Source organism: Phoxinus phoxinus (assembly GCF_949152265.1).
Source record: "Phoxinus phoxinus genome assembly, chromosome: 16".
NCBI lineage: Eukaryota > Metazoa > Chordata > Actinopteri > Cypriniformes > Leuciscidae > Phoxinus > Phoxinus phoxinus.
The window spans coordinates 2,469,201-2,484,088 of record NC_136891.1 but is presented as its reverse complement, the minus strand read 5'-3'; the positions used below and the strand labels follow the sequence as shown (position 1 = coordinate 2,484,088).

Here is a 14,888-nt window from a genome sequence, read left to right as displayed (position 1 = left end):
TAAAGGTGCAGATTGTGTTCCTTTGGTGTTCAGCTGATGTGAAAGGTGTGTTTGTGTTGAAGCGCTGGTTTCATGTCACTGGTGTCACACTGTGTGTGTGTGTGTGTGTGTGTACGAGCGACCCGGAGCATCTGAATCCGCCTCAAGGATTTAAAGGGCAAAAACTCTCCGGTTGCGCTCTCCCATTTTGCAGCCACAGACGGTACACATATTTGCTAATGGATTTCTATGCATTGTTTATATTTTTGCACTGACTTAAAAAAAAAAGCTTTTATTTCTTTTTTATTATTATTATTATTATTATTTTTCCCACAAAGGTGCTATGACGCTGGAGGCCTTCCACGATGTTTTTGCATGACCTGCTTTGGTAAAGTGTCTTCCTGTAAGCCAAGAGCTCTCTTTAAATGTCAGAGTTCAAAACACTGTTATTTTGTAATGTGGAGTTTGGAAATAAACTACCAAAAAAATAAAAACGATTCTGAATGACTTATTTGGTGTTTATGGTTGCTCGATCTATGGCTGCATCACTGTGACTGTATTTGTAACTCTATAACTCTATGTATCCACCCAGCAACATGTTTAAAAAAACACTTTAGCACTTTAGCAACACCCTGGCAACCAGCCACAACACTTAAGCATGTGCTTTAAAATCTACTCCGAATCAGAGCTGTTATTGTTACTCAAAACTAAAGATAAAACTATTTAAAAAACGATTTGAAATTAAGCTGAAGTAGAGCACAAATATTAGATGAAAAACTTAATTTAAAAACAAATTATAAAAGTTCAAGTAGCCTACTAGAAGTTTTGCATATAATATATATATAGGCCTGTTTTAGGGCCATTAAAATGTTGTTGCATTTTGATAAATATTAGATGAAAAACCTTGAATTAAAAAACTAAAATAACATATATATATATATATATATCACTGACAAAAAGTATAAAAAGTTACTTTTAAAAAGGACTTAAAAAGTTTTAAAAAAGTACTTACGCAAAATCAACACAATCAACTTTGATGTTAAAGGTGTTTCAACTTAAATTTCATTAAACTGACTTTAATTATTTTATTTTTTTAAATCTTGTATAATTGATAGGCTACTAACTGAAATAAATGTATTAAATGATGTAGGCCTACTAAAATTACTAAAACAAAAACCAAAAGATTAAAGCTAAATGGAAACATTAAGACAGACTAATAAAAAATGGGGAAAAAACACATAAAAAATATTAGAACTAAAATTTTATATAAAAATAACAGGTAATTCAAAATATGAATAAATACTAAAATAAATAAATAAATAATAAAAAATTGCAGGGGCAAACACCACCTCTACATTTTCTTAAGAACATGAAAAAAGTATATTTTGTGATATATAACTATAACGCTTAGTATTAAAATATTAGAAAATGTCACGCACTCGACCCTGAGTCGTCTATATTTGCTCTGTGATATTGTCCGGATGGGAGGCTTGAATTCTCCCCGTAGGAACAGAGGCCAAAAATAGTTTTTAGTGTGGTTTCTAATTAGAAGTGATGAGAGTCCCGCCTCATTAATTTGGTCCAATCGTTGCTGTCAGTCTCCCGCACTAGAATAGCCGTGATCACAGTCTGGCGCCGGGGTCTGTGTTATGGACGTATTAGGCAAAGCATGAGCTGGAAGGAGGAGCTCAGGGCTTGCTCACTCATATCTCACGAGTCCTCAGTTATGTTTAACTAGATGCTGCTCCTTCATACACTGCAAAAAGATGTTCTTCCTCAGTATTTGACTTGCTGTGTCCTTTAAGAAAGCCAATCTGACCCACATGGGATCTTTTTCTGTGGAGAACAATCTAACGTAAAATAAATTCTCATCAGGATTAGGAATTGAGACACTGGTTTGCTTGTATCATGGGAAGTGAACCATGTGACTCCCTTGTGTCGGATTCAGGGTCAGCTGTCGGGGAATGTCCCACCTTACAGACATCTCTAAAGTGTGCCATGGCCGAATAACCGTATAATCTCTTCATTCATCTGATTAAACTAGAAGATCCTCTGGGAATCACTGATCCCAGACCTTCACAGGACTACAGCTTTACTCTCAAGTGTCTTTTTTTGTATGTGTGTGTCAGTATGTATGATGCGTCTGACTGTAATCATATTTCTGTAAGTCATATTTCACCCCAACATCAAAATAATTAAAATAAATAATAATTGTGCATAGCCTATGTAGCCATAGGCATGTCTGGCCTAAACGTTTTTTTTTTTTTTTTTTTTTTTGGAAATTGTGATACAATTTTCATGCCAATAAAGCACATTACACCCCATATTCTCATCAGAGTTATACAGTTAACTAAAACTAAAGTTACATAAAAATCGTTATTTGAAACCAAATACACTTTAAAGGCGTGGTTGGTTATGATTTCACTTTTCTAACAGTGTGTGTGGTGATGTGTGTACAAGTTTGTGATCTGCAAAGCTACAGTGCTTAAAGTTCAAATAAACCCCGCCCACATCACCAGAGAAGAAATGAGGGTAGTTATTCTGATTCAAAATGTACGAGAGTGCATGAATAATAATAATAAAAAGATTTGCACAGATAAATAATTTATAATAAATATTGCAATTTTCCATTACAAATTATGAATTGTCCATTTTGATTTCACGGTGACTTTATGAAAGTGCGTATCTAAACCCCGAATGTTATTTCTCGTGCCATTTATACGCCACAAATCGTTTTTGCGTGCATGATACGCAGTTTTCGCGTGTATACGATAGGCTACGCACTTTATTGCGTGTAATACTACGCACGCGCACTCCCCACCCCTAACCTACCCACGCTTTTTCAGTGCGTATAGGATATGCACGCAAAAAAACCTTTTTGGCGTATAAATGGCACGAGAAATAACATTGGTGGTATATACGCACTTTCATGAGGTCGTGTTGGATGTTCTGCTGGCTGTTGGTTAGATGCTAATAAACAGAGTAAGACACGCTGCCCTTAAACAATGCCATTACTTTCCACTTTTAAACCTCGTGTATACAGTGAGTCTGTTTTTGCTGGTTACTGTTGCTCTGTGTGTTTGTGCCCCACTTCAGGCTGGCCTGTCCGGTTTGCAATGAGATCCTCTCCCTCAGAAACCTCTCTCGAGAGACAACAGCTGCAGACTTTAACAAGCAGACCGTAACACACCGCCTGTATATCACACCCTAAAAATGCTACAATGAAGACACATAATCCCATAAGGTCAGCTCAAAAATAAGCAGGTCATGAGATAAAAATTGCACTTAGAATATGAATATGTGTGTCAGAGGGAATGCAATCACGGCTCAGACCTTGTAGTGTCTCGGACAGACATTTGTTTAGAGACACACACAAAAAATCTTCCAGTGCAACATTTATGAATTCAGAATTTTTTAGCAATGGCTCATTAAAGTTTGAGGTTACATTTCAGCACTGATATAAATCTCATAAATCTTGCTAAAAAGAGTAGCCAAAAAAAAGTGTCTGTTTATTATAATCTGTGGATGTATCAGCTTCAGGAGACCAATATTATAATGCACACTTTGCACAGAAAAAAGGATAACTGTGTGTGTGTATATATATATAAATATATAAAAAATAAATATACATATAATGGATTTGCATCAAATTATTTGCTTCTAATTAGATTTTAAGAGGCAATAATATCTGGGCAGAATGCATAAGATTTTCCAATGCATAAAAATAATAATAACAATAAATATATATATATATATATATATACAGTTATCTTTATATATATATATATATATAATTGACCCAAATTTGGGTCAAATATGGACAAACCCAGCCGTTGGGTTAATTTTTTTAATTAAAAATGTTAACCCAACGGTTGGGTTAGTCCATATTTTACCCAAAATTGGGTTAAAACAACCCAGCATTTTTTAGAGTGTAATTAGAAGCAAATTGTTTGATGCAAATCCATTTAATATTTACAGGCAACATGATCTCGGTGTGTGTCCTGTGTGTTGGTACATGCACAGTAAACAGAGGGTAAACAGAAGCAGTAATATATAAACGCTACATTTGGCATTGGGCAAGAGGTTAAGTTTCTCCGTTGTAATGAGAGCCTTAATGAAAATCTGTCCTTGCATAGCTGGAAGAAATCGCTCTGCATTTAGATGTAATGTTAAGATGCTTCCCTGTTTAGTTCTAACCACATGTCCCGGATCTAATTTTAGCCTGAAATATGAAACAGTCACAATAAAGGAGCTATTTATACTGGCGGTGCTGTTTTGGGGGCAGTGAGTTATCTCTAAATGACAACATTACATTAGTAGAGCAAGAGTATGATAACAGAGGCGGGGATGATTTCAGAGGCCTGCGCTGCACAACATGGATATAACCGTGCACTGAGAAGTCTCTCGTCAACATGTCGGATCTACTGCATTTAAGTTTTAAGGATATGCTTTTGAAACTGTGTGTATTTTAATGCTAACTCCAGGTGCATTGCTCCATAGACTTCCATTGTAAATGCATTACTGTAAACACGATTTTTTTTTGTGTACCTATCTTGTGAAATTAAACTTTTTTAAAGGGGTGTTTGATTATGATTTGACTTTTCTAACTTTAGTTAGTGCGTATTGTTGCTGTTTGATCATAAACAACATCTGCAAAGTGACAACGCTCAATCAAAGTTCAAAGCAAAGGAAGATATTTGCTTTTAAAGAAAAATATTTTTAAGGACTAAAAAGGGCATTTTAATATTTTTAAGGACATTCTCCCGGGTTAATGACATCACAAACCCTAACATTTACATAAAACCCGCCCCCGGGAACACGATTTATAGATTATCAAGACAGAATATGCTAATCAATGACTAGAAGATAACTACACATAAGCTTCATAAGTTCATCAACTAACCATTCAGAAATGTCCTGTTCTTCTACATGTTGTCACTTCTTCTTGAGTCTCTCCATCATTGTCTGACTCCGGTTTGAACATAAAAGGCTAAAAAAATTTAAAAAATGTCAGTGCATGTGTCTGTGTGTGTGTGTGTGTGAGGTAAAAGGACAGAGCTCTTGTAGCTCCGCCCCCTGTGCCGGGAGCAGCAGCTCATTTGCATTTAAAGGGACACACACAAAAACTGTGCGTTTTTGCTCACCCTCAAAAAGTTTTGACAATTTTAACATTCAATAAAATAAAAAAAATAATGAGGGCATCTTTAAGAAGCGTTCACACATGGCAGCATGCTCAAATCTGTCATTTTCTATGATTTTAGGGGGCGTTTTCAACTAAAAACATACATTTTTTAAAGCGTTTTAGGCGTTCATCTTCGCTACAACAGCAGTTTGGGGGACTGAAAATGTTTTTGAAAACGATACCATTATCGTCTTCATATAAACTGCAGAAATATGTATGTAAAGACTGACGTAATACGCATGCATATTACGTGCTCAATCTATAGGCACCTATAGTGTGTATCTACAAAGTGACTTCACCAACTACTGTCCTGACATGCAGAATACAGCGTTTTTTACTTGTTTTCGAGGATCCCTGTGAAAAGGAATCGTTTTGACAATGTTGTCATCTATAGCCTACACTAAAAATGCAAAGGAAAAACTTTTTCGTTTTTAGTAGCCTACATCATTGTTGTGTAAACGTAGCCTACCCTCAGAAATGTTATCGAAAAATATGTATTAGACTCAGAACGTCAATATGTTTATGTTAAACAAAACAGACCACACTTTTTAGCATTTACAAGCTGTAGGCTATTTCAACTGAGGCCTTTCAAGATTAGTGAAAATATCACTAGGCTTACAACCAGGCCTATTTTCTACATCTTATAACTTGAACAAATAGATCTAGGTAAGTTGCCGCTATTTCGTTTACCACAACCACGATGAATTTCACCCAAGTCAATCGCAAATATTCATATTATTTCAGTATTTTGAATGGGCGCACGAGAAATTGTTCCCGCTTAAAGTGAGCGTAGCTGCGCGCGCACCCGCTAGTCTGACAGGAGGACGACGGGTTTCTGAGGTAAGAGACACTTTTACCAAACGACAAATTATACACATTGTCAAAAATCGTTTTTACATTATAGTTGTTCTACTTGAGGTACTTGGGCTAAGTGAGTAACGAAGTGTAACCTAGCCTATGTAATTGTAACCCAAAGCTTCAGAATAGCCTTGCAGAGATGAATCGAAACCAGTCATGGAAACCAAAAAAAAAAAAAAAAAAAAAATTGCTTTGGTATTTCTTATGTCATAATTATGACATATAGACCTAAACCATTAGCCTATTATGAGATTAATAAATCGAAATTGCGACTTTGCACTGTCTGTTTCATAATTATGCCATTTTATGTCAAATAAAAAAATATTAGTTAGTTATTGATTAATATAATATATTATTACTATAAATTCAATTAAATAAAATAAAAAATACACTTAACAGTACTACATCACTTTAGTGAGTAGAAAAAAGTATGATAATGTAACTTAGGCTAATAGAAACTAATTTTATTTATTTATTGTTAATTTTTCAGTGTATAATTGGGTATTTTTACATTTTCGGATGGGGACCCTCACTCGACGATGATCATTTGAGGGTTCGTGACATGTAAAAAAGACTGAAACCCCTGAAATAGGAGATGATCTGAGTCTGAACAGCTCAGTCTTGAGCTCAGTGTTGAAGACAAATGAAGATAATCTGATGTTCAGCTCATCATCACTGCTGACTGATCGCGTTTGGCATTTGATCTGTTATGAATGACAAAGAGAAGGAATGAGCAGTGAAATATAGAGCTTGAACTGTTTAAAAAAACGATAAAACCTTACAAAAATGATAATCTAAAGGAAACGATCCACTAAACATGTAAAACTCTAAAGGAAAAAAATAGACAGAATCTCGAATCTTTGTTGGACTCGACCGCCATCTTGTGACTGTTTGTGAGCAGGAACCTTTCTTCATATTGTGAGGATGTCCAGTTTAGTTCTAGTACAGTTTCCCAAACTGGGCTTCTTGAAGAAACTGCAGTTGGTTTGTGAGTTGATTAAAACATATATATATATTTAAATATTAATGATTAATGAAGACTTTGTCTTAAGAACTAGTCTGACCCGCTAGCAATTAGTTTGGTGTAACGTTTTTATGTAACTAACTTTTAAAAGTATGACCAGTCTTGAAGAAAAAATGAGTCGACTAACATAATGCAATGCAAACACACACACACACACACACACACACACACACACACACACACACACACACACACACACACACACACACACACACACACACACACACACACACACACACACACACACACTTGTTGCCATCTACTGGTGTAACGATGTAAATACAATCTGTATTTAAAGTGTCAAGTTACTTTCAAAAGGTGATTTACTCTATTTAAAAGGGAGGTTGATTAGGATTTGACTTTTCTAACTGTATTAGTGTGTAATGTTGCTGTTTGATCATAAACAACATCTGCAAAGTTACAACGCTCAAAGTTCAAAGCAAAGGGAGATATTTGCTTTTACAGAAATTGCTTTTTAAGGAGTACAACAAACGGCTGATAGAGACTACACGACATTCCTCCCGGGTTAATGACATCACCAACCCTAGAATTTACATAAACCCCGCCCCCAGAACACGATTTATAGATTATCAAGACAGAAAATGCTAATCAATGACTAGAAGATAACTACACATAATCAACTAACCATTCAGAAATGTCCTGTTGCTTCTACATGGTGTCACTTCTTCTTGAGTCTCTTCATCATTGTCTGACTCCGGTTTGAACATAAAAAGCTAAAATTTTCAGGACATGAAGCTCCGCCCCCTGTGCCGGGAGCAGCAGCTCATTTGCATTTAAAGGGACAGACACAAAATGGTGTGTTTTTGCTCACCCTCAAAAAGTGACAACTTTAACATGCTATATAAAAATATCTGTGGGGTGTTTTGAGCTGAAACTTCACACACACACTCTGGGGACATCAGAGACTTATTTTACATCCTGTGAAAAGGGCATTATACCACCACTTTAAATAGAGCACCGCTTCCGTAGACATCAGTTTTTATTTCCGAACTATAACCTTTTATCCCAGTACTTCTGTGATAATATGAATATTTGTAACAGAAATAATGATACTGTGAGGTTGAATGATCTGATCACAGATCTGAATGTTCGCTGTGATCGGATTGCGTGCTTGTTTGATTGGAGATCGTGATCTTTTAATTATTAATCGTGTCGCTTTAAACAATTCTCACCAGCTTTGTCCCTACAACCCATCAGTTACCGGCTCATTAACCACCAGGCACCTGTTCACAACACATGTAGCGCATCAGTCTATCTGTCAACCGTCTCCACAACCTGCATAAAACATTCATTATTTATGCCTTCTCCAAATAAGACACACAATCCACATTGCCTATTATAGAAGAGCAGCTCTGGAAGACGCGCTCGTGAGTTTACTGGAGACTCGTGTCTGGATTAGCTTGACTCGCGCTCACATTCTCGGCTGGCAGAAAAACGAGTGTTATTGTAGAGCTCAGACTCATCGCATGTCAAGATGTTGTGTGGGACGTAAACCGTCTGTGATGCTCGTGAACAGAGAAGCAGATTGGGGGATTTAATATTGGGAAGGATTTGAAAGCTGTTTGCAACACTGTAAAAAATATATTTTCATGATTTGTTATCACAACTTTTTATCTTTTGTCAAATCAACTTCGATAACTAATGTGTGAAGATAACACTATTTTGAGTTTCAGTTTATTAAACCATTCTTCTTCATTGTATTAACTCACATTTGTAATTACAACAAACTCAAAATTTTAAGGCAACAAGGTAACTTGCTTTTTTAAGTTAAGCCAACATTTTTTTTTACAGTGCAAAAGGGATGCATGACAGATTATTGATCATATTTAATAATAATATTTAAAAGACCCATAAAGCCTACGGTATCTATACAGGGGAAATTTGAAAAATGAGAATATGGTGCAAAAGTTCAGTTATTTCAGTAATTCAACTTAAAAGGTGAAACTAATATTTTATATAGACTCATTACATGCAAAGTGAGATATTTCAAGCCTTTATTTGTTATAATTTTTATTTGTTATAATTTTGATGAGATTATGAAAACCTCAAATTGAAAATTAGAATATTGTGAAAAGGTTGTCATAAGCTGTAAGCCATAATCATCAAAATTATAACAAATAAAGGCTTGAAATATCTCACTTTGCATGTATATAGAATTTAATATATAATTTGAGTCTATATAATATATTAGTTTCACCTTTTAAGTTGAATTACTCTCATTTTTCCAGTTTCACCTGTAATACTGTATATTTAATATGATTTTCTAAAGCTGAAATCTTTGCTGATAAACCTGTCGCACACAATCTCCTCTGTCGTCTGATTGATAGCTTACACTTTTTTTAGCAAGTCTTATATTTTGTACAAACGTCCTGTCTTTTTGCTGTGAAATCTGATTTTTATAAAGTTAATGTAACATAAGAATAACTTTTAATATTTCCAGATGAACACATACTGGACTGAAGCAGCGTTGGTTTACTTTATTATCCAGACATCGTTTGAGAAAAATCTAATATGATCTGATTTATGATTAAATTTAGTGATTTAATTCTGATATGTGGGATACTGTTGTACTGAATTGGTTGCTTGTAAAGACATGGTTTAAAAGCGTGCATGGTCCTATTTTCATATAGCATTTGTTAATGGAAAGTGCTAAAATTGTAGATTGTAGTTCATGGGAGTGAATATGTATTGCAAATATTTATATGGGTAAAAAATGTGTTAAACTCACTGCTTGACTATTCAATTGTTGAGCGACTCATTGTGTTTGGGTACTCATTTATTGTGCCTCCCGTAGTTTAAATTGTAATTTAATATTTGTGATGAATTCAAACTCAAATAATTCATTTAGAAATCTGTTTATTTACATAGACATATGTGTCTAGAGTCAAGTTCTGATAATTAATCATTTTAAGCCTTGTGTGCCTGGTTTTATAAAAAATTAGCAAATTGGTAAATGGTTGATGTTTTCTGTTTTTTGCGACTTTTGATGTTTGTTTATTCTCAATCATCATTTTATTGTATCGCAGCTTTAATCATAAAACGAAGTATTTAAATATCATTATTGGCAGGTATAGAGTAACAATTGATATTTTTTATGCATTTTATGTAAGTATCTGCACTGTAATAACATCTCATTGATTTACAACACAAGCACAATTTCGTCTTACTTTTTGTCCATATAAATATCAGCATCTGCACCAAGTTGCATATTTTTGCTCAGTTTGGGCGCCTGAATAAAATTAAGCTGTTTATTCCATAAAATAAAATAAAAATAGATTTCTCTGGGTATTATTTCATATATTAGGCTTTACAGAGTTATTGATTTGAACAAACTCCTAATGTGAACTATAAACCTTCTGTAATGTTTTTATTGTGATACACTGCGCCATCTTGTGGCAAAGACGTGTATTACAGATGCGTGGTTATGAGAAACTGAAACTATTAATATTATAATATTGTATTGACTCTGCTCTTCTGCTTTGTTTTGTCAGATGACGTGTCCACTTGACTCAAGGCGTCCCGGATTGACGAAAGGTAAAATAATCTGTATTGATGTTAATATCTTTAATGTTAATTAGCTCACTGCAATATGCAAACTCCTGTTAAATCTCTCAGTGTGATAAAAAAACAGGAAAACGTCAGGTATATGACCTTATGCTTTCTGATGGCTGCTGTGAACATTTATGTCATTATTTACTGTCTCTTAGAATAACACTCTGATAGATTTAGCAGGCCCTCATCTCAAATGAGCAATTTCGTCCAATTTACTGCCGCGTATCAAATCTGTGCAATGCGTTTTACGTGTTTTTTTTCTTCGTTTGCTCTCCTAAAAGTGATGATTCAGTTTCCACTTTTTCCACGGCAGCTGGATTTTGATTCATTGCTGGCAGCACAGTGAGCTTAAAAAAACCAAAACACATTTCACCATTAACATATCACATTTGACAAATCAAATCCTGGAGGAACTCGGGTGTTAAAGCAGAATTATCATGCAATATTCATCTTTTCAGTGTATTTTGAGTACAGAATTAGTATGTTACAAGTAATAGTGTTTTCATAATGCTTTAAGTGTGCATGCATTATGAGCTAATATTACCCACAAACACTTTTGCAAAGCAAAATGCATAGTTTGTGATGACACACGTTTTTATACATAATATATAGTAAAGGAGCCGAAATGGGACGTTACCTTTTTATTTTTTCCTGACCAATGCAACAATTTTTCACACTAAAAAAGTCTGAAATGGTCAATTTGAATTGTTAAAATCTATATCTCCTCAGCCATGTTGGTTATAGCAGTTTGAAATGATACTTTAAAAAATATTATTGCAGTGTTTTGCTAGTATGTAACATTAAAAAAAGAAAATTTTCTAAAACTACTGAGCTTTAATCATAAAACTAAGTATTTAAATATCATTATTGGCAGGTATAGAGTGACAATTGATATTATATTAATTTTATTATATATATATATATATAATTACGGGTTTCTGTTTTCCCCCATTATTGTATCACAAGAATTATTGTAGTTACATTTACAAGTAAACATCTTATCTTTCACTTTACATAAAGCCATTAACAATGCATTCATAGATGTTAGTAACTGTATTATCACTCACAATAAGTATTTATAAGAACATAACGCGGCTATTAATAACAATATATTCAATTATTTGACAGAAATAAATCTGAATTACTAAAAAGTCATTGTAACTATAATGCTAATAATGCTGGTTGCATCTTCATACATATATTCATCAAACCACATGACTAATTATTACTTGTAAATCAGTGTATAATGGATTATGAGCATGCACATTGAAAAAGCAAATGCATGACTAAGTAATTATAAAACATAAATACATGTAACCGTTCTTATAATGCAGTATAGGCCTTAATGAGTCGTTATAAAATAGTAATATTTACTTATAAATAAGTTTAAATGGAGCTATAATTCATTAAAAGCATGGGTTTTATAAGTGTTTATATAACATATAATATAATTGATACACTGTAAAAAAAAAGTTGCTGCCTTAAATTGAGTATAATCAACTTGGATGTTTAAGTAATTTCAACTTAAATTACATTAAACTGACTTTAAAAATGAGCTAAATCTTGTATAACTCATAAAAAAAGTTGAAAATTGCTTAACTTCTTTTGGAGAGTTAAAGCAACGTAAAACATATGTTGTCAATTTATTGATCATAAGTTTTTACAGTGTATAATATAATTATTCATTCATATTCATAATTCAAATTATTCATTCATATTCATAATTCATTATTATTAAGATTATTATTTATATTCATTTCTATGATATATATATATATATATATAAGTGCATCTAATTGTAATTGTAAAAAAAGTATAATTCGAAATCAATCACTTTTTATTCTCATGTTCTACAAACAGCCTTTTTTAGAGCTAATTTGTTGACATTTCACACTTAATTGCTTCTAATTAATGTGCTCAACGAGTTACGAGGATGAAAGCTGTGATTAACTGTGATCTCTACACTATGACAAGAAATTACTTTACACTGTAATGAAGTGAACAGTTATTTCTGTGTTCCCCACAGTTTCTTTTCCAGTGCGAAACCCCTTTGAGCCGCTGGCAGGAGTTTAACTGACCAGGGTTTTTCTTTTAAAGCTATAATGAAATACGTCGTTCATGCGACTCTGAAATTGCTACCTTGAGGATGTTTCCCGCCCTGACTTATGCGAGTGTGATGAAGTTCAAGTTGAGCCGGTCGCCTTGTGTGGCATTGCTACCATATGGTGTTAATGGGGCTTATTTACGTATGAAAGAAGCTGCCGGGTGCCAGGCTATATGTTTCTCCATTAAATTGTCATGAGCTATTAATCATACACACACACACACACACACACACACACACACACACACACACACACACACACACACACACACACACACACACACACACACACACACACACACACACACACACACACACACACACACACACGTAGTGTTTGAAGGGTGGATGTTTGAGGGAAATCTCCCTGCATTGAAACATGCCTTATGCAGAATAACATATCCGATTTAATGGCACAGATATTTGAAGGAAACTTTGGCCGCTTGAGTAAGTTGCTGCCGCCACAATATTCAATGCATTGACCAACGATTCATATTCTGTGTTTCATATGTTTCTGGCTTTACGCGGTTAAAGTGTTAAAGTGCTCCTATTTATCCTTTAATGCAGTGTGTAATATCGCTGTCAATGTAAAAAGTCTTCAAAGTTTTAAAGATAAAATAAAGTTACACTCTAAAAAAAAAAAACAGGGTTAAAAACAACCCAATTTCAAAGAGCTGGGTAAATATAGGACAGAACACATGTTGGGTTAATTTTAACCAGGCAAATTGGGTTGTTTATTTAACCCAGCATAATGGGTTGATTCATTTTTACTATAGTACTAGCTTTTTTTTATGCTTTTTTTTTTTTTTACTTCATATATATGAATGAATGTTTACGGATTATAAACGATATATATACAGAACAGTAACGTATTTATAAATAAAATTAAATGTACACAATTTGCAACAATTTGACGGAGGCGCTCTGCTCTCTCTCGCAAAAGGCCTGTGATAAATAACCCATCCCCTGGGTTGTTACGTCTGACCCAGGATCTGGGTAACACAAAAACTACCCAAACATTGGGTTGTTACGTCTGATCCAGGATCTGGGTAACACAAAAACTACCCAAACATTGGGTTGTTATGTCTGACCCAGAATCTGGGTAACACAAAAACTACCCAAACATTGGGTTGTTACGTCTGATCCAGGATCAGGGTAACACAAAAACTATCCAAACATTGGGTTGTTATGTCTGACCCAGGATCTGGGTAACACAAAAACTACCCAAACATTGGGTTGTTATGTCTGACCCAGGATCTGGGTAACACAAAAACTACCCAAACATTGGGTTGTTAAGTCTGATCCAGGATCTGGGTAACACAAAAACTACCCAAACATTGGGTTGTTACGTCTGATCCAGGATATGGGTAACACAAAAACTACCCAAACATTGGGTTGTTATGTCTGACACAGGATCTGGGTAACACAAAACTACCCAAACATTGGGTTGTTATGTCTGACCCAGGATCTGGGTAACACAAAAACTACCCAAACATTGGGTTGTTACATCTGATCCAGGATCTGGGTAACACAAAAACTACCCAAACATTGGGTTGTTATGTCTGACACAGGATCTGGGTAACACAAAACTACCCAAACATTGGGTTGTTACGTCTGATCCAGGATCTGGGTAACACAAAAACTACCCAAACATTGGGTTGTTACGTCTGATCCAGGATCTGGGTAACACAAAACTACCCAAACATTGGGTTGTTATGTCTGATCCAGGATCTGGGTAACACAAAAAATACCCAAACACTGAAAAACTTGACCCAAAACCTAAAATAAATCAAGATAATCAAGAGAAATTAGTCGTCAGTAACTCCAGTCTTACAAACCTACGTGACAATGTAACAAATTTGCATAATGCCACCTGTGGTATTCATTGGCTGCCGGTGAACAGCATCTCTTTGCCCCGCCCACAAACACTGTAGTGGTCTCTGAGACGGGAAGAGTGTTGGTGTGTGTTGTTCATGTCGAGAAGACGCTGCAAATCCACTTCAAAAAGATGAGACTCGAATTAATACGGTAATCGTTACTGTTCGTATCACTGTGTATCAAACGCTGAGAAAGAGCTGACATTCAGATATGCTAATGAACGTTTAGTTTCCGACATGTGCTGTAAGCAGTCGACCAATCACAACAGACTGGGCCGTCTGACCAATCAG

General features: G+C 34.8%; 1 long non-coding RNA gene across 1 annotated transcript in view; it reads left to right on the top strand.

The window, feature by feature from the left end:
* Nucleotides 1–5,974: 5,974 nt before the first annotated feature.
* The window catches only part of LOC307012664, a 15,865-nt gene continuing 6,951 nt past the window's right edge, over nucleotides 5,975–14,888 (top strand). The window contains exons 1-2 of the long non-coding RNA XR_013800665.1: nucleotides 5,975–6,001; nucleotides 10,556–10,598. This is a non-coding gene — a long non-coding RNA (uncharacterized lncRNA). The remainder of the gene's footprint in view (nucleotides 6,002–10,555; nucleotides 10,599–14,888) is intronic.